The 19,354-nt window shown below is 44.4% G+C and overlaps 1 protein-coding gene and 1 non-coding gene across 6 annotated transcripts in view; one reads left to right on the forward strand and one right to left on the reverse strand.

Moving 5' to 3' along the window:
* Nucleotides 1-1,838: 1,838 nt before the first annotated feature.
* On the reverse strand, nt 1,839-1,942 carry LOC119619189 (small nucleolar RNA U13). The gene has a single exon (XR_005235619.1). It is a non-coding gene; the product is annotated as a small nucleolar RNA U13 (small nucleolar RNA).
* A 17,239-nt stretch (nt 1,943-19,181) lies between these two features.
* The window catches only part of DCAF4 (DDB1 and CUL4 associated factor 4), a 43,130-nt gene continuing 42,957 nt past the window's right edge, over nt 19,182-19,354 (forward strand). For 2 of the 5 annotated variants that reach the window (XM_073011134.1, XM_073011135.1), the window contains exon 1: nt 19,184-19,313. The gene's annotated coding sequence lies outside the window, so the exon portion shown is untranslated. Of the gene's footprint in view, nt 19,314-19,354 lie in introns of all 5 variants that reach the window. The other 3 variants (XM_007987183.3, XM_007987185.3, XM_007987189.3) reach the window with 2 other exon arrangements.

A 19,354-nucleotide genomic window follows, 5' to 3' on the forward strand; every position in this document is an offset into this window, starting at 1 on the left:
TACAGGTCATAAAGACCTTGCTGATAAAACAGGATGCAGTCAAGGAGTCAGCCAAAACCAAAATGGCGATTAAGAATGACCTCTGGTCGTCCTCACTGCTACACTCCCACCAGCCCCATGACAGTGTACAAATGCCATGGCAACATCAGCAAGTTACCCTATATAGTCTAAAAAGGGGAAGCATGAATAACCTACCCCTTGTTTAGCATATCATCAAGAAATAACCATAAAAACAGGCAACCAGCGGCCCTCAGGGCTGCTCTGTCTAAGGAGTAGCCATTCTTTTATTCTTTTACTTCCTTAATAAACTTGCTTTCACTTTGCTAAAAAAAAAAAAATTCTAAATGTGAGGCAGGTAGGCGAGCATTAGGAGTAGAAAGTCAGGCTCCCAGCTGGCTACCATATTTAACTGGTTTCTATTTTAAGTAAGGACTACAAGGAAAGAGGTGGGAGACAGGGCAGAGGCCCGCATGTGCTCTGCAGGAGCGTTACTCACCAGGTCATTACTCACCAGGGCGCTTTTAAAATCTGGGAGCCCTGCAGGGGGTTTCCTTTGCAGGCTCACAGCTAATGTAGAAGAATGAGGGCTTCTCTTCTCCTGCCTTCTTTTCAGGGCTCCTAACCTTCCAACACCCAGAGTGCTCTCCCAGTGGGTGGGACAAAATAGCTTACCCAGAACTCCAGGAGGAAGACAGGCGGAGGTGCAGAGAGTTGGTAATGGCACTCCAACATTCTGATGGCAGAACTGAAAAAGTTAAATAGGTGGTGGTGGGACATCGTAACATGAAACAATACATCAAATCCAATAGCAAAACCTCTTAATTCATCCTCATAACATGATATCATAAAAGGCCCTTTTATTAACTCTTAGAAAAAGGCATTCTTGGCCAGGAATGGTGGCACACATCTGTAATCCCAGCACTTTGGGAGGCCGAGGCAGGATAACCACTTGAACTCAGAAGTTTGAGACCATCCTGGATAATATGGCAAAACTGTGTCTCTATAAAAAAATACAAAAATTAGCCAGGTGTGGTGGTGTGCCCCTGTAATCCCAGTTACTCAGTGAGCTGAGGTGAGAGGATCACTTGAGCCCAGGAGGTCAAAGCTGCAGTGAGCCATGATCATGACATGCACTCCAGCCTGGGCAACACAGTGAGACCTCATCTCAAAAAAAGAGAAAGAAATGAAAAAGAAAAAGACATTCCTGATGGAACCTGCTAGACATCCATGGAGCTAAACTTTCTACTTGTCCTATCCCAAATAGAAAATCCATAGTGCCTGGTTTTATTGTAAAACACATTTCTTTAAAGAAATCAAAAGTTTTTTCCACATCCTATTAAATCCCTAAATCTCATTATAAGTTGACTATAAGTAACCATTGACTGAATTTTGCCATCAAATAGAATTTAGTGCCCTCAAGTTCACAGCATTGGCTGAAGTATTATACACAAAGTAATTCAGACAATATCTCAGAATCTTAAGTGGTATCAATACCCTGTATTACATTATAAACCATTTCCAAAAAACTTTTTGTAAAGTGCTTCCTGTTCAAGCAGACAGCTGAGCCCAACCAATGAGAAAGGATTCATCACCATAATAAGAGCCACACTGAATAGTGCTTTCCAAGTGCAGGCACTGTTCTAAATCGCTTTATCCGAACAAGCCCGTGTAAGCCTCTCAGCAGCTCCTTAGACGTAGTCTCAGGATCCTCATTTTACTGGCAGGAAATAAAAGAATGACTGTAGAAGCAAACTTTGAGTAACTAGCAGTCTCCACTTAAAACTAGGTCAACAAGTTTGCCAATCTCTAAACTCCAGTCCAAATAACTTTTTTGTTCACGTCAGACGGGTAATATGCCAACATCATAACAAGATTTGAGGGAGGCACAGCTCACACATGCGCGTGAAAACCCAATCATCACGCTTATGAACTACAAAAGGATTCAAATAGCTCTTCTTTCAAGTTCAAAACACAAAAATGAATTTTACTCTCAAATCTAAAATTTGCAACACCAGGTTTGTCATATCACACAATGCTATTTTCATTAGCTATCTGAAAAGCAGGGAAGAAACCTTTTTCTCCAACGAATAAAACCACATACACCTTTGAAGCAGCAGGCAACAAACCATCAGCGCCCCTACTGTTGGAGAAGCCTCTACTCCTTTTATTTGATTTTTTTTTTTTTTTTTTTTTTTTTGAGACAGAGGGTGTCAGTCTGTCACCCAGGCTGCCTCATTCTCCCAGGCTCAAGTGATCTGCCATAGCTGGAACTATGGGCACACACCACCACACCTGGCTAATTTTGTTCATTTTTTGTAGAGACAAGGTCTCACTATTGCCCAGGCTGGTCTCAAACTCCTGGACTCAAGGGATCCTCCCACCTCAGCCTCCAAACTTGCTGGTATTACAGGTGTGAGCCACCCCTCCCGGCTACTCCTTTTCCTTTATACTGTTCTTTTTCCTCTCTTGGCCTTTCTGTCACCTTGACATTCCCCTCTGGGGAAGGTGGGGAATTTGAAAACCAGTTTGCCATGGTGTATACCCCTCAAGGAAAAAAACAAATACCAAAATATCAAACTTCTACTGAAAGTTTTTAAAAGTTTACCTAAGGCCAGGCACGATGGCTCATGCCTGTAATCCCAGCACTTTGGGAGGCCGAGGTGGGTGGGTCACTTGAGGTCAGGAGTTCGAGACCAACCTGACCAACATGGAGAAACCCCATCTCTACTGAAAATAAAAAATTAGCCTGGCGTGGTGGCGCACGCTTGTAATCCCAGCTACTAGGGAGGCTGCGGCAGGAGAATTGCTTGAGCCTGGGAGGCGGAGGTTGCAGTGAGACGAGACCGCACCACTGCACTCCAGCCTGGGTGACAGAGCAAGACTCTGTCTCAAAAAACAAACAAAAAAATAAGTTTACCTCAAGCAGCAAATGATTATGCTGACACAGTAAAGCCGTCAAAGAGATGGGCAGTGGCAAATATATGCATGACTTTAAACCTTTTCCCAACTGCCCCATCATCTGCAATGGAGGTAATACTTCAGAGCAATAGGTGTTGCCTTTGTTCATTCTTTCTCATCCCTTTCTCCAGTTGAGCCTCCTCAAGCCAAAGATAAATAAGAATGTATACATTACTGAGGCCTATTGGTATTAGGAGTTTGAGGTTTATTTGGTTTTTGTTATTTTCAATGTGAAAATAATTTCATCTTTTTCTTGGACATAAAAACAATGCACATCTATTATGAAGAATTGGAACAATATGGCCGGGTGCAGTGGCTCACGCCTGTAATCCCAGCACTTTGGGAGGCGGAGGCGGGCAGATCACGAGGTCAGGAGATCGAGACCATCCTGGCGAACACTGTGAAACCCCATCTCTACTAAAAATGCAAAAAAAAAAAAAAAACTAGCCAGGCGTGGTGGCAGGCGCCTGTAGTCCCAGCTACTCGGGAGGCTGAGGCAGGAGAATGGCATGAACCCGGGGGCCGGAGCTTGCAGTGAGCGGAGATCATGCCACTTCACTCACTCCAGCCTGGGCAACAGAGCGAGACTCCATCTCAAAAACAAAACTCCATCTCAAAACAAACTCCATCTCAAAAACAAAAACATCTCAAAAACAAAACAAAAGAATTGGAACAATATGGCCAGGCGCGGTGGCTCACACCTGTAACCCCAGCACTTTGGGAGGCCGAGGTGGGCAGATCACTTGAGACCAGGAGTTCGAGACCAGCCTGGCCAACATGGCAAAACCCTATCTCTACTAAAAATATAAAAAATTAGCCGGGTGGGGTGCCATGCACCTGTAGTCCCAGCTACTTGGGAGTCTTGAGGCATGAGAATTGCTTGAACTCAGGAGGCGGAGGTTGTGGCGAGCCAAAATAGCGCCACTGCACTCCAGCCTGGGTGACAGAGTGAGACTCTGTCTCAAAAACAAAAAAAAAAATTGGAAAAATACATAAAGATACAATCATGAAAAATGAAAGTCTCTTAAAATTGCACCATCCTAACCAGTAAAAATGAGGTAGACTTCTTGCAGTGCATTTATGTACACACACACGCCACGGTTTTACATGGGTGGGATCATATCATACTTGCTGTTTTTATTAGGAACAACTGTTCTCTTTTTCTCTCCTCCTCCAACAATAGGGTGTGTCCGTATATATTTTCCTTCATAACCATACACACACACCAGTATACATTTTCATATACACCAACACATATAGGTAGGTTTTCTGTTCTTTTTCCACAATGATGGAATCATATTACACTCATTCTGCATCTTACTTTTCTCACTCACCGGTATCTCTTGGAAATCTCTCTCAGACATCTGGTAAGGCTATCATTCATCCCATTGAATGGCCATATAATATTCTATGGAGTAATATATTTTAATTTTTCAGCCATTCCCTGATTAATGGCCATTCACTAGGTTTCTGGTTCTTGGCAGCTACAAACAAGGCCGCAATAAACATTCTTGCACACATGTTCGTACAAATTAGCACTTTTATTTTATGGAATAGATTCCTAGGAGTAGGATTCTAGGGTCAAGGGAAATATGTATTTTTAATTTTAATAGATATTGCCAGACTGCCTTCCAAAAAAAAAAAGACCAGAATGCTCTACACCACCACTAGCAATAGACGTCACCCCACAGTCCTGCTGGCAACAAGTATCATGACTCTTCTTAATTTTTTGCCAGTTTAATGGATAAAAAGGAATATTTCATTGTGCATTTGCATTTCTCTGAATCTGGGCCGCTGCATACACTGTGCAGTTTGTGCTTACGATGGATGATGGAGTGGAAATCTGGCCCATAAATGGTTTGCAAAAACAGGCATCCTGATGGCGTTTAATCAGAGGAAGGGGCCCCAACCTTTTCTTGTTTGTATGAAGGTAATGCCAGTGGCCCCATCATGACCACCAAGAAATTTGAACACCTTTTTATATGGCTGTTGGATATATTTGGACTTCTGTGAATTTTCTCTCCATATCTGTTGCCCATTTTTCTGTTGGGAAGCAATAGAAAATATCTACTTGTATCATTTAATATTAATCTTGTCAATTTACAGGAGCTGAAATTTTCAAGATTAACTTTACAGGAATTAAATCTGACTACCATCTGCATTACAGTTAGTACAATTTGCCCAATAACTTTTTTATGGTATCACTTACAAAATATTTTTAATGTTTTAGTCAAATATGTTTATCTTTTCTTTTATAACTTTTGGCATCCAGTCTTGGTTAAAACTACCTCCTTGATCTCTAGAAAATGCAGCCTGGGCGTAATGGCTCACCCTTGTAATCCCCGCACTTTGGGAGGCTGAGGTGGGTAGACTGCCTGAGGTCAGGAGTTTGAGACCAGCCCAGCCAACATGGTGAAACACCGTCTCTACTAAAAATACAAAAATTAGCTGGGCATGGTGGCAGGCACCTGTAGTCCCAGCTACTCAGGAGGCTGAGAAATGACAATCGCCTGAACCCAGGAGGTGAAGGTTGCAGCGAGCCAAGATTGTGCCACTTCACTCTAGCCTGGGGGACAGAGCGAGACTCTGTCTCAAAACAAAAAAATATGTGTGTGTGTGTGTGTGTGTGTGTACATATATATTTAATAAGATAATTTAGGAGACTACCTGTATTTTCTGTTTTTTTTTTTGAGATGGAGTGAGCTCAGATCCTACCATGCACTCTAGCCTGAGCAACAAGAGCAAAACTCCATTATAATATACATTTTTGGCTTATCAAAATATAATATAATCAATACATCTACCTTCCTCCCAGAAAATGCAAACAATTTTTAGAGTATTTAACTTTAGGCCGGGTGTGGTGGCTCACGGCTGTAATCCCAGCACCTTGGGAGACCAAGGCGGGCGGATTACATGAGGTCAGGAGTTCGAGACTAGACTGGCCAACATGGTGAAACCCCATCTCTACTAAAAATACAAAAATTAGCCAGGCGTGGTGGCGGGTGCCTGTAATCCCAGCTGCTCAGGAGGCTGAGGGAGAAAAATTGCTTGAACCCTGGAGATAGAGGTTGCAGTAAGTGGAGATCACACCATTACACTCCAGCCTGGACAACAGAGCAAGACTCCATCTCAAAAATAAAAAAGAATATGTAACTTTACATATCTCCTTCCCAACTTATTTTGTCATGTATTTTAAAACTCCACAGTTGATGTTCTTGTACATTACCCATTCATTTACCCTTTTCTTTGTTCTCCATTTGTTTGTTTATTTGTTCCTTCATTTCTCTCCAACCTTCCATCTGAGATTATTTTCATTCTGCCTGAAAAAAAAAAAAAAGTGTGCCTTAGAATTTCCTTCAGTGGATTTGCTGGTAATGAACACTCAGTTTTTGTTTGTCCATTTTGTTTTGTAAAATACCTTTATTTTACCTTCTTTTTGTCTAGATAATTTTATAAATTTGAAATAATTTTAAACATTAATTTTCAAGACTAGAGCAAAGAACCCCTTGATTTCCTGAACCATTTGGAAAAAAATTGCCACTATGATGCCCCATCATACTTAAACACTTTAGTCTATAATTCTTTTAAACAAGGACATCCTCCTACATAACCAAAATAAAAACACCAAAATCAGGAAATTAACACTACGCATTATGACCATCTAATCTAGAGACTCAATCAAGTTTTGCAAATTGTTCCAATAATATCCTCTAGAAAACAAAATAAACCAGTTCAGATGAACTGTTGCATTGTCACATCTCTTTTGTCTCCTTCAATCTGGAATAGTTCTTTACTTCCTTTGTCTCCGTGACCTTCACATTTTTGAAGATTACAGGACAGTTTTTTGTGTGTGTCTGATGTTTCCTCGTGGTTAGATTCAGGATATGTGCTTTTGGCAGAAATACCACAAAAAATGACGCTGTGTTCTTCTCACTGCCTCCCATCAGATGGTATGCAGTCTAGATTTGTGTCATTACTGGTGATATTAACTTTGATCACCTGATCAAGGTGGTATCTGCCAGCTTTCTCCACTGTATGTTACTCTTTTCCCCTTTGTAATTAAGAAGTATTTTTAGGAGATATTTTGAAATTATGTAGATAACCTTACCTCATCAAACTTTTGCTCTCTAGCCTCAGCGTCCATTGATGTTTCTTTTCTGAATTAATTATGATGATAAGGATTGCCAAATCATGATTTTATTTATTTATTTATTTTCGAGACAGGGTCTTACTCTGTCACTCAGATTGGAGTGCACTGGTACAATCAGGGCTTACTGCAGCCTTGACCTCCCAGACTCAAGCAATCCTCCCACTTCAGCCTCCCAAGTAGCTGGGACTACAGTCATGTGCCACACCTGGATTATTTATTTATTTATTTATTTATTTATTTATTTTTGAGAAATGGGGCCTCACTATGTTGCCCAAGCTGGTCTTGATCTCCCTCAAGCAATCCTCCCACCTCAGCTTCCAAAGTGGTGGGATTACAGGTGTGAGCTACTGCGCGCAGCCTAAATAGTGATTTTCTGACTCCATCGTTCCTTCTCCATTTATTCATTGACACTCTACTGCAAGAAAATGTTTTCTCCTCTCCTCATTTATTCTTTTTTTTTTTTTTAGACAGATTCTTGCTCTGTTGCCCAGGCTGGAGTGCAGTGGTGCAATCTCGGCCCACTGCAACCGCAACCTCCACCTCCCAGGTTCAAGCAATTCTCCTGCCTCAGCCTCCCAAGTAGCTGGGATTACAGGCACATGCCACCACGCCCGGCTAATTTTTTATATATTTAGTAGAGATGGGGCTTCACCATGTTGGCCAGGCTAGTCTCAAACTCCTGACCTCAAGTGATCCACCCGCCTTAGCCTCCAAAGTGCTGGGATTACAGGCATGAGCCACCTTGCCAGACCTATTTATTCATTTAGTTAATGATATCAGTGTGGATTCAATGATTCCTACTAATGCAGTGGGTTATAATTGATTACTATCATCATTCATTTAAATAGTGCCAGATTTGGCCAGTAGGCGCCCCTTCAAATTAAATAGCCTGGTCTCATTTTAGACCTTCGCTGCTCTATCCCTGGAAACAGCCATTTCTCAAACAACAACAAACATGGTTCCTGTTAGTAAAAAATAATTTTTAGGAACCAACATGTGAACACTGGTTGTACTTATTGCTGTCAGGGTGTTGCTGCTCCTGAGCCCTCTTGGTAGCCAGAGGCAAGGAACATATGCATATATACATGTACATATTTGTGTGTGTGTGTGTGTGTGTGTGTGTGTGTGTGTATGCATGTATGTCCATGATTGCACTGTAGTACTTCAATCCCAATCTGGTTTTCAATCTTTCCACATTTATAGCTCTCTTCTCCAATAGTGAGAATCCCATCTCCCATTGTTCTCAAAACATTTACACTGGATCATGTATGTTATGGGCTGAATCATGACCCCCTCCAAAATTCAGGGAAGCCCTAATCCCCACTATCTCAGAATATGAATGTGTTTGGAGATAGGGCCTTTAAAGGGGTGATTCGGGCTGGGCATGGTTGTTCACACCTGTAATCCGAGCACTTTGGGAGGCCGAGGCAGGCAGATCACTTGAGGCCAGGAGTTCGAGACCAGCTTGGCCTACATGCAAAACCCTATCTCTAGTAAAAATATAAAAATTAGCTGGGCATAGTGGCACACCTCTGTAGTCCCAGATACTCAGGAGGCTGAGGCATGAGAATTGCTTGAACTGGGGCAGCTTCAACAAACCGAGATCATGCCACTGCACTCCAGCCTGGACAACAGAGAGAGACTCTGTCTCAAAAAGTAGATAAATAAAGATGTGATTCAGTTTAAAGGAGGGCATTAGGCTGGACCCTAATCCAATTTGACTGGTGTCCTTATAAGGAAGAGGAAATGTGGGCACAGAGAAATACCAGGGATGCTCACACACAGAGGAAAGGCCATCTACAAGCCAAGGTGAGAGGCCTCAGAAGAAACCAAACCTGCCAACACCTAGATCTTGGACTTCTAGCTTCCCAGACTCTGACAAAGTAAATTTCTGTTGCGTAAAGCCACCCAGTCTGTGGTGTTTTATTATGGCAGTCCTTTCAAACTAATACCGATCCATCCAGCCAAAAGCAACCTCGTCTAAAACCAGCACCAACAAATATTTTGTGATCATCAGGCTGCGTTAAGCAAGTTCTGAGAAGCACCTCTTTCTGTAGCAATCTCGTTATCTGTATAAATTCAGCCCGACACAGTGGCTCACATCTGTAATCCCAGTGCTTTGGGAGGCTGAGGCAGAAGGATCACTTGGGCCCAGGAGTTCAAAACCAGTCTAGGCAAATTATAGTGAGACCCTCATCTCTCTGAAAAGTAAAAAAAAAAATAGCTGGGCATGGTGGCACATACCTGGAGTCTCAGCTACTCAAAAGGCTGAGGTGGGAGGATCACTGGAGCCTGCAAGGTTGAGGCTGCAATGAACCATGATTGCACTTCACTGCACTCCAGCCTGGGTGACAGAGCAAGACTCTGTCCCAAAAAAGAAAAAATTAAAATAAATAAGTAAATTCAGTATTCTCTGCCAAGCAACTAGCTGTACACAATCTCAGTGTGTCTGCAGGGACTGGTTTAGTCTCAGAGTTAAGGGGCCAGTGGATTTTGCCACAATATATATTCTGTGCATGTTGCACTCTGATGGACCCTATTCATTCTGAAGATCTCCCTGATGGCCCGGCCAATCCACAGCACCTACAATGCATATTTACTGAGCACCAGACAGTACAATCACTGACAAAGAAACCAGCTCAGAGCTTAGCTTGTTCCTTAATAAGGCATTGCTCAAATTGCAACCTCCTTAGGAAGTGTGCTTTAAATTGCACCACCATCTAACCTTAACTTATTCGAAATTTCAGAAATCTGAAAAATGACTCTGAATTATGGACCCCAACTCCTTTATCTCACCCATTCTTATTCCTCTTGGAATTTATGTCCCGACTTCACAAGTCTAAGAATGATTGCTCTGGCTGCCTGTGCTGTGTGATCTGCTGGGGCCTGGAAGCCCCAGCTGCGCTTTCTCTGCCTCTGACACCTCCCCTGGTAATAAACAGAGCTCTACCAGGGCTTCCCTAATGACTCCTGCTGCAATGGACAACACTGCCGCTCATTAATAGTGATGCTAGCACTATGGGGCTAGTGGGAACAAATGTTTATTTGGTTCCAGAAAATGAGCCAATCCCACCATCAAACACTGTCCACAGAGGTGCGGTGAGAAGAAGCCATTTGCAGAAAGAGAAGCTTATTTTGCTGACACCTCTGCTGTAAGCTGAGGTGGTTAAAGCTTCTGCAACAGCAATACACCGTGGCTGAATCTTACCCTTGTCTCAAAGAGTTGCTTCCTCAGGGGAGCAGAGAAATCATACCCATGCCTGAGAATAGGGAAACAGATGCCTGGAAAACTCCCCTCTGCATTCTCCTTTACTTTCCCAGCTTTTACAGCCAAGCTGCTGGGACTCTCACTATGTCTGTGGAAGAAGGTTTTCATGCATCCTTCTGGGTTCCAATTCACTGTGTCCTCAAGTGCTCACTGTGGGCCAAGCATTGTTCTACATCTTTGTATAATCCCAGTACATTTAATCCTCACACAGAGGTGGGTTCCTCACTTTTCAGATGGGAAAACTGAGGCTGTCCTGGAGAAACCCAGGACAGGATAAGAAGGAAATCCATTCTGCATTCAGATTCAGAGAGGTCAAGTAACATGCCCAACGTCACACAGTTAAACTGCAAAGGAACAGGAATTCAAACACAGGCCAAGTGCCTCCACAGCACGCAGTCTGGACCCCCAGGCTGTATTTTGGGTAATGGTTAACAATAATTACAGTTGTATAAAGTGTCTTCCTTCCAATATGCAAAACACTTCCAAAAAGGTTGTCTTATTTACCCACAGTACAACACTTTTCTAATCTGGAAGGATGAGGTCACAGTGCTTCAAATTATCTCCTTTAATGCATAACAGGGGACTATGTCATCGAATTTGGGACAGAACAAGGAATAACTTAATTTATGAAAGCATGTGGCCCCAAGTGTGTTAACTCACCTGAGAGATGGAGCGGGGACACAATTGGGGCTGAAGAGGTTGCTTACGTTAGCCTTCTTGGCCTACCTGATTTTGTACAGATGTGACCCCAGAAAACACAACAGAAAGATTCATGCCCTCAAAGTCCCTATGCCCCTCTCCTGGGGCTAAGAACAACATTCTGATCCGATTTTCAAAAAGTCTCCCAAGGCACACGCACATACCCATACCGTTTCTTAATTAATTCAGTTTGGCTTCAAGTCCTCCCGTAGTTTCCTAGGGCTAAACGGAAACTGAATACTTCCCAACTCCCTTCCTCGTGTCCCCTAAAGGCAATCCTCCTATCAGTGTTCAACAGAAATTCAAATGCAGAAGAAACCAGGGAGGCAGTAAGATTTCCAACAATTGCTTGCCTCAAGTTTTTTTTTTTTTTCCTGCTCTCTTTCTGCTGGATTTTCCCCCTTCTCTCAATCTATACCTTTCCATGTTTATAAAGCTGTTGACACCATAAACAATGCACATTCTTTTATGTTCTTTTATCTCGCTGAGGTCATGAATGATGCTCAAGGAAGCTCTAGCAAGGTACTCTTCCTGTGAGCCCCTCCTCATTCTCTAGTCTAGACTCTCCTTGGAAGAAGACCCCCGAATTTGCAAATATTTAACAGAGACGGGGGAAAAAGCTGTAAAAATTATTTTAGGAATCCTCCAAATGAAAGCACCATTCTTGGCACCACCTCCTGCAATGGCTTCTCTGTATGTCCAAGAAAAGGCTTCACTGATTTCTAAGACCGAGACTCCCTCTCTATGGCAAGGAATGGAAATTAACAGCTAAGGATGAATCCTGCTGAAGGAAATACAGTTCTGTACCATAGATAAGCCACAAACTATATTACTTGGGTAATCTAGATGCCTGGGTAGTCACCACTACATGCTCTCTCTCTCTTTTTTCTTTTTTTTGAGACGGAGTCTCGCTCTGTTGCCCAGGCTGGAGTGCAGTGGTACGATCTCAGCTCACTGAAACCTCCGCCTCCCGGGTTCAAGCAATTTTCCTGCCTCAGCCTCCCAAGTAGCTGGGACTATAGGCGTGTGCCACGATGCCCACTTAATTTTTCATATTTTTAGTAGAGATAGGGTTTCACCATGTTGGCCAGGATGGTCTCGAACTCCTGGTCTCAAGTGATCTGCCCACCTCGGCCTCCCAAAGTGCTGGAGTTACAGGCGTGAGCTGCCATGCCTGGCCCCATGCTCTCTCTTTAATGCACAATTTAAGATACTTAGCTATAAGGCCAAGACGGGATGAGAAGGTAATCCATTCTGTACTCAGATCCAGAAAGATAAGCCTGGCTAAATAGTGATCTGTCTTGACTAATGAGACTGCATTTTTGAAAATCACATTGTATAAGCATATTTACTCACCTCAAAAACATGTTATTCATAATATACTGTTTCAACAACACAAAAAAAGTATTACCTTAAGGAGCCCTTTTCTGAAACAGAATCTGACTGAGATGATTCAAAATAACTATTAACAGTTTAGGCAAGATGAAGAGAAATAAGATCACTGGGACACCCAGGGGCTAGTAAGAGTGGGAAGCTATGACCACCAAGAGGTTCAAAGGAGCAAGCGGAGGAAATGAAATTTTCTGGCGCCTGGACAAGGAGCCAGAAAACATTCCCAAGCAAAGAAGGAGCAAGCAAAATCTTCATTTCTCTCTCCACCCACCCACCTATCTACTACTGGTGTCTCTCACTGGTTGAACTCAACTAGAAGGCTGGCAGCAAAGTAGTCTTGGTAATGCGTTTTGTAAATATGCACAGAGCAACCCAAAGAAGGATGAAGAGTAGATGGCGGACAGGGGAGCAAAAAGAGAATAGTCACCTGACCCAAAATAGTACCCCAGTCACTTCTTATCACATCATCTTGTCTTGTCGTTGCACTTACCATTATTTTTACTTTATTTTCTTTTCCTTTTTCTTTTTTTTTTTTTTTTTCTGAGACAGAGTTTCGCTCTTGTTGCCCAGGCTGGAGTGCAATGGCGCGATCTCGGCTCACTGCAACCTCCACCTCCCGGGTTCAAGTGATTCTCCTGCCTCAGCCTCCCAAATAGCTGGGATTACAGGCATGTGCCACCACACCTGGCTAATTTTGTATTTTTAGTAGAGATGGGGTTTCTCCATGTTGGTCAGGCTGGTCTCAAACTCCCAACCTCAGGTGATCCACCCACCTCAGCCTCCCAAAGTGCTGGGATTACAGGTGTGAGCCACCATGCCCTGCCTTTTTATTTTTATTTATCTGTCCCCCTCCTCATTGGAATGTAAGCTCTTTGAAAGGAAGGAATTTGTCTGTCTTATTCAAAATTGTGTCCACACATGGAATGTTGGAGCAGGAAGACTGAGGAAGGCTTCCTCATGTGTGAAGGGTACAGGGTTTCCCAGCACAGGTTTGCAGAACCTGAGTGGGGAAGAAGGACATCTGTATTGGGTAGGGGGTGGGGGCAGAGAGAGATGGTTACGTACAAGGGGATTGATCAAACAAGTAAATAAAAATAATGAGAATGTCACTGCTGGAGAAGGAAGCTACAAATAAAGAAAGGGAGAAAATTAGAATCAGCCCTATAGTGATGGATTGGAATTGGAGATATTGCTGTAAACTCATGGTTTTCAAGATAGGTGCGTAGATTGATAGATGTACAAATAAATATAGATGTAACTGTGTGTGTGGGAGGGTGTGGGTATGTGTTCCCAACTGTAACCATGGAGAGAGCCTTGGAACAGGGATACCCTAATAGCAATAAGCACACTTAGCACTCAGGTCTTGGCTTCTAAATACCAATTTCCATGAAATGGAGATTAAATTCAATTGAATTAAATTGAATGGAGCTGAAGATTAGGTGACAGTGGTGTATCAATGTCAATTTTTCAATTTTGATGGTTATGCTTTGGATACATAGAAGGCCCACGTCTGTAAGAAATACAAACTAAAAGTATTCCAGATTGATGACACATCAAGTCAGTGGTTGCCCTCAGAAAAAGAAAAACAAAAATTCTGTAGTTGGAAGTTTTCTATTAGTTTGTGATTGTTTTCAAAAACAATTTTCTTTATTAAAAAAAAGCACTTACATCCCCAGCACCTAGAACAGACCTGACATTCCAAGTGCTCAGTAAATATTTGTTGAATTAATAACTGAAGGATAAAAACAGTTACAACAAACACATGCTTAGAAAAAAACACATCTTGGGCCGGGCGCAGTGGCTCAAGCCTGTAATCCCAGCACTTTGGGAGGCCGAGAAGGGCGGATCACGAGGTCAGGAGATCGAGACCATCCTGGCTAACACGGTGAAACCCCGTCCCTACTAAAAAATACAAAAAACTAGCCGGGGGAGGTGGTGGGCGTCTGTAGTCCCAGCTACTCAGGAGGCTGAGGCAGGAGAATGGCATAAACCCGGGAGGCAGAGCTTACAGTGAGCTGAGATCCGGCCACTGCACTCCAGCCTGGGCGACAGAATGAGACTCCATCTCAAAAAAAAAAAAAAAAAAAGAAAAAACACATCCAAATATTAACAGGGGTTTTTTTGGAGGGATGGATTTATCACAGGTAATTTGGGTATTTTTTTCACTTTGTGCTTTTCTGCTCCTCAAGTTTTCTTAGATTATTATGCATTATTAACTGTTATATTGGTCAGGCTGCTAACCAGCTAAGATTAATATTTTAGAGGCAAAATCTTGTCAGCGAGTTTATGGGTTCCAACATTTTATGTATTAAGTTATTGGGACCAGATCCTTAGAAATTACTTATCTACCCAATTACACAGAATACGAATATGATCAGTTAATTATTGAGACATGTAACTTCCTGATGTCTAGAATATTCTTGCCCATTACCCAGGGCTCCCTCTTTTCCAAAATCACGATAATGGAGTCAGTCATCAGCAGTTTGGTGAACATGTAATCATACAAAGAGGTGTAGAGAATTTTGTTGGGTATTTCATTAGGTTAGCAAAGGAACTAGAGGCCGGGTCCTGTAATTCCAGCACTTTGGGAGGCTAAGGCGGGTGGATCACCTGAGGTCAGGAGTTCAAGACCAGACTGACTAACATGGTGAAACTTCATCTCTACTAAAAATACAAAATTAGCTGGGCATGGTGACAGGCACCTATAATCCCAGCTACTTGGGAGGCTGAGGTAGGAGAATTGCTTGAACCCAGCAGGCAGAGGTTGCAGTGAGCCGAGATGGTGCCATTGCACTCTAGCCTGGACAACAGAGCAAGACTCTGTCTCAAAAAACAAACAAACAAACAAAAAAAAAAACAGAAAGGAACTAGGGAATTGTTCTAGATCAAGATTTTCAGGGACCAGCCAGATGAGGTGGCTCACGCCTGTCTAACACTTTGGGAGGCCGAGGCGGGCAGATCACCTGAGGTTGGGAGTCCAAGACCAACCTGACCAACATGGAGAAACTCCATCTCTACTAAAAACACAAAATTAGCTGGGTGTGGTGGCGCATGCCTGTAGTCCCAGTTACTTGGGAGGCTGAGGCAGGAGAATCACTTGAACTCAGGAGGCGAAGGTTGCAGTGAGCCAAGATCATGCCATTGCACTCCAGCTTCGACAACAAGAGCAAAACTCCATCTAAAAAAAAAAAAATGAAGATTTTCAGTGACCAAGACACTCACTTGGATACTACTGAAAAAACACTGAGGAATTCTGATGAAAATGATCCTTTTTCTAGGCCCCAGATGGACTGTTACCTCACAATGGGCATGTTAATTTAATTACATTTCTCTTGCATTGATTTTATTTTGGATTAATCTCCATGATGGGATTTGACAGGCATCCTAGTTCCTGTGGCAACTTACATACACATCACCTTTTAAAATGGCCAACTCCTGCCGGGTGCAGTGGTTCACACCTCTAATCTCAACACTTCAGGAGGCAGGTGGATCACTTGAGCCCAGGAGCTTGAGACCAGTGTGGGTAATATAGCAAGACCCTACCTCGATAAGAAAAAAAGGTTTTGTTTAAATTTATATATATATATCCTTTTTTTTTTTTTTTTTTTGGAGATGGAGTCTTGCTCAGTCACCCACGCTGGAGTGCAGTGGCACGATCTCTCACTGCAAGCTCTGCCTCCCGGGTTCACGCCATTCTCCTGCCTCAGTCTCCCGAGCAGCTGGGATTACAGGTGCCCGCCACCACACCCGGCTAATTTTTTGTATTTTTAGTACAGATGGGGTTTCACCGTGTTACCCAGGATGGTCTCAATCTCCTGACCTGGTGATCCGCCCACCTGGGCCTCCCGAAGTGCTGGGATTACAGGCGTGAGTCACTGTGCCTGGCCTGTTTTGTTTTTTGTTTTTTGTTTTTTAAAAAAGGACAACTCCTGCAGTTGATTTAAACAAATGTTGATTTGTTTAAATTAATATTTAAATTTTATATTTTGGGAGATGGGGGGATGTGGGGATGGCTAATGGGTACAAAAACATAGTTTGAAAGAATGAATAAGATCTAGTATTTGAAGGCTGGGTGCAGTGGTTCACACCTGTAATCCCAGAACTTTGGGGGGCCAAGGTGGGCAGATCACCTGAGGTCAGGAGTTCGACACCAGCCTGGCCAACATGACAAAAGCCCATCTCTACTAAAAATACAAAAAATTAGCCAGGCATGGTGGCAGGCACCTGTAATCTCAGCTGCTTGGGAGGCTGAGGCAGGAGAATAGCTTGAACCTGGGAGGCGGAGGTTGCAGTGAGCGGAGATCGCACCACTACACTCCAGCCTGGTAACAGAGCGAGACTCCGTCTCAAAACAAACAGACAAACAAAAAAACACACTTTTTTTTAGCCTTTGTCATGTGCAATATATTTTCCAACCTCTTTCTATAGATTCATTCCTTTTCATTACAACATTTGCCTTGGCTTCAAATTCTGGAGATGAAATGAAAAAATAACTTTTACTTTTGAAGGTAATATACATCATCTAGATACCAAGATACCTTCACAATTTAGGATGCTTAACCAATGGGCGCTGTGCACCAAGTCCTGGGTGAAGTACTTCATCATCAGAGCTTACTCCTTGCAACCTTTCTCAGTAGGTGTCTTATCCTCATTCTAACCTGTGAAGAAACTGAGGTTGGAATGCCTCATGACTTGCCCAAGGCCCAGCAAGCTTCATTTGTTCACTGATTTGCAAACATTCTTTAATCTTTTCTCTGTGTGTGTTGCAGGTCCCCAGGGTATATCTCATGCCCACCTCACTGTCCCCTTCCATGGACATCCAGCAGAGCCTGCTGGCCGGCTGCCAGCCACTCATTCACTCAACAAGCCCATGCCAACTTCTCCTGCCACCTTCCTCCAGTGTCCCCCGGCTCTTCAGTGGAAAATCCAGCTCGACTCCTCCCCGAGAGTTAAGTCTGGCCTGTTCTTCCTCTGAATCCTGCCTCCCATCTGCACCCTGCCATTCCATCCTCGCTATCCCCACCCTGGTTTGGCCCTCACTGCCTTTCACAAGGACTGTTGCTGCAGTAAGTTCCTTAGAGGTCTCCCAGCTGCCTTCCACAATCTTTTCTCCCCAACCCCCAACACGGTGATTTCTCAGAAGCACAGTTCTAGTTCTGTCACTTCCCAACTCTAGAACCCTCAGAGCCTCCCATTGTCTACCTTTTTTTTTTTTTTTTTTTTTTTTTTGACACAGGGTCTCACTCTGTCGCCCAGGCTGGAGTGCAACGGCGCTATCTCGGCTCACTGCAACCCCCGCCTCCTGGGTTCAAGCAATTCTCCTGCCTCAGCCTCCCCAGTAGCTGGGATTACAGGCGCCCACCACCAAGCCCGGCTAATTTTTTGTATTTTTAGTAGAGACGGGGGTTTCGCCATGTTGGCCAGGCTGGTATGGAACTCCTGGCCTCAAGTGATCCACCTGCCTCAACCTCCCAAAGTGCTGGGATTTCAGGCGTGAGCCACTGCGCCCGGCCTGACTACTCTTTCCCCAGCAATTCCTGCGTCACCAAGCCCCAACCCACCCTGCTGAGTTTTGCTTCCAGACTCCTCTCCCATCCAGCCGACTTGAAGCGGCCTCGAGCCACGTTGTTTGTTCAGGCAGAATTTTTCTTTGCCTTCTCTTCAAGGCTGCTCAAGCTTCATGAAGCGGTTCTTTATTCTGACTATGCCCACTTCTCTCATTTCCATCCTCACCCAGCCCCGCTCCACACCCTGCACTTATCTATAAACTCCTGACAGCCAGGAGTTTAGCCTGAAATCCTAGCTTCCTCTTTAAGGGCTAAAATGCCTTCGCACGGGGTGCAATGGATGAACCCCACCGCCTGCTTTCTAACGGGTCCAGCCGCGGGCAGGGACCTGGGTTATGCAGCCACAAGACGCACCAGGCCAGCTGCTGGACCCCAACAAGCCTGGCCTCTGTGAACCCAGCTGTCCTCACAAACTGTCTCTTCGGCCCACAAGCACATTAGACGCTTCCGTTTTCCTTTCATTAGATCTCAAAACCGTCAGCTGATACCCGGGACAGGAACAGCACACATAGGTCATTCTAGAAATATTGGTGGTCTGAGCAAACTCTAAGCTGGAGACGACACGAGAATGATAGATCCTATCCCTTCTCTCAACAGAAGAAATCAAGGCTTAGAGAAGGGAAGAGACTCGCCCTAGGTCCCACAGCAAGCAGCAGTACTGGAGCCAGAACGGAGGCCCCCCGGTTCCACAGTCAGGGCTCGCTATGCTACACCCTGAACGCAGACCCAGGGCAGCGGCTTCGGCCGCCTGAGGCCACTGCCCAAGGCATCGCCGCCTGTCATAACATCACGTTACTTCTGTCCCTCGCCTCACAGACTCCTTCTCTCTTTCCACTACAGGGAAAAGACTTCTCCAGGGCCGGATCAGCCTGCGGAGGGTGGAGGACACCGCCTCTCAGGAAAGCGGCTCCAGACAGTTCCGCTGCTCAGGGAGCAGCCCCCGACCCCGGCCCCGCCCCACGTGCGCCTGGCCCCACCCCCAAGCGCTCCCGGACCAGCCTCCACGTGCATCCGGCCCAGACAGGCCAAGCCTGGGAGGAGCCGAAGCCCCACTCCCCGCCTTCTGCGTAGGATCGCCCCTATTGACGTCGACAGACAGAAGCCGCGTCCAGTGAGAAGGAAAGGACGGCCGCTATAGCCCTATCGGCTGCTACAACACCAAAACGTATCCACCTAACTGGCTGACGCTACACCTTGGTCTTTCCGGGTCCTTGCACGCTTCGGCCCAACTTCTGCACAACTGAGCCCGAGGGGAATCCGGAAGGGAGCTGCTGAACTGGTAAGTCTGTGCTGCCTGGGGTGCCTACTGGCGTCGGCTCG

Source organism: Chlorocebus sabaeus, chromosome 24, assembly GCF_047675955.1.
Source record: "Chlorocebus sabaeus isolate Y175 chromosome 24, mChlSab1.0.hap1, whole genome shotgun sequence".
NCBI lineage: Eukaryota > Metazoa > Chordata > Mammalia > Primates > Cercopithecidae > Chlorocebus > Chlorocebus sabaeus.